The 1,703-nt window shown below is 48.0% G+C and overlaps 1 pseudogene; it reads right to left on the bottom strand.

Moving 5' to 3' along the window:
- LOC101657586 overlaps positions 1-1,158 on the bottom strand; it is a 4,756-nt pseudogene extending 3,598 nt beyond the window's left edge.
- Between the last annotated feature and the right edge of the window lie 545 nt (positions 1,159-1,703).

Here is a 1,703-nt window from a genome sequence, read left to right as displayed (position 1 = left end):
CCCTACCCCCACTACCACCCTTGTTCTACCTTACAAATCCAGCTAGACCAGAGCAAGTACACAGGTACAGATAAGAGCTGGAAACACGGGGAATCCAGGACAGCTAAAACCCTTAGGACCAATAATAAGAGTAGCGATACCAGAAGGGGAAGGGGAAGGTGGGGGGAGAAAAGGGGAACCGGTCACAATGATAGACATATAACCCCTTCCCAGGGCGACGGACAACAGAAAAGTAGGTGAAGGGAGACATCGGTCAGTGTAAGACATGAAAAAAATTTTTATAAATTATCAAGGGTTCATGAGGGATGGAGAGGGAGGGGGGAAATGAACTGATACCAAGGACTCAGAAAGAAAATGTTTTGAAAATGATGATGGCAATATATGCACAAATGTGCTTGGCACGATGGATGGATGGATTGTGATAAGAGCTGTATGAGCCCCCAAAAATGATTTTTTTTAAATACTTCATCTCTGCAGTCCTGGGGCATTAATTCCCATATGTCCATCGAACAACCTCTGACTACTGTTCCCTGGGAAGGTCCACAATAGGAAATGATGCTCCACTTGCTGTCCCTCCTGTGGTCTTCATTACTCCTCCTATCCGATCTAACTTCTCAGAACGGACACCGCTATGCTCCCTGCATCCGAAGGTTTGGGCTTGTGTCCGTCGAAGGAGTGTCAGTGACATCTCATGTTCCTACTTTTCGGAAGACCGGTATCATGTCACTTCGTTTGGACGCATGTGCATAAAATAACGTCTAGAGCTTCTTGCATCGGTCATGCAGCTTCGAGTTGCACATGGTTCAAAACCTTTGGGTCCTCCTAGCAGAGAGTCAAAGGCAGGATTTCCAGGCTCTACACGCTAGGAAAAAGAGGCTCTCCACACTGCGATGACAGCCAACACATGGGACAAACTGAGGGAGGGCACTCAAGATTTCATGTGCTATCATATCACCACCATGGAAATGCTGGCTCTGGTTGCTTAAGCTCACTTGGCCGCTTTAGTTGTGCACCACTATTTTGATGCCCATCAAGATACAGCACCTTGTCAGGAAACGCCATCACCATCTTCGGGGTGTCCTCAATGTCAAGGAGACTTGGTCTCCTTTCAAAGGGGAACTCCTTTTCATCCTTGCACACTGCCACCAGTCACGCCATCGTCACTGACACTGCCATGGCCATGGTCACGACCTCCTCCCATCTCCCGCTGCTGCCTCCACTTCCACAGCTGCTGCTGCCTCCTCCTAGCGTCTGCCTGCAGCCACCCCACCCAGCACATTCACGGAGAGCGGGGGACAAGGAAAGAACAGGGTGGAGAGGGGTAAGACTATCCATCTTTCAAGAGCAGATAGCCTCATCTTTAGGGGTCAATTCGTCTGGGCTAGGATTTTTAGTCATTTGGCAGTGTAAGCCTCACCCGTAATGTAACCTAATATAATGTAAACAATTCCATGATGGGATTGCTCTGAGCAGCCAACAGTTGTAGAAAGAATAGCGTGGCATGCAACCCCTTACTCAGATCGCAGCCTAATGATGTCTCCTTGGTGACCTAGCATCACATATATTAGTATATATGCTATGCTATGCATATAAAACCAAAAAACCAAACGCACCGTCATTGAGTCAATGTTGACTCCTAGCGAGCCCTGTGGGTTTCCAAGACTAACTGTTTACGGGAGTAGAAAACCCAGTCTTTCTCCCAC

This window comes from Echinops telfairi, unplaced genomic scaffold (assembly GCF_000313985.2).
Source record: "Echinops telfairi isolate 266 unplaced genomic scaffold, ASM31398v2 ScPeMD7_29;HRSCAF=101, whole genome shotgun sequence".
NCBI lineage: Eukaryota > Metazoa > Chordata > Mammalia > Afrosoricida > Tenrecidae > Echinops > Echinops telfairi.
The sequence above is the reverse complement of the archived record's forward strand: the minus strand, read 5'-3'. Positions and strand labels throughout refer to the sequence as shown.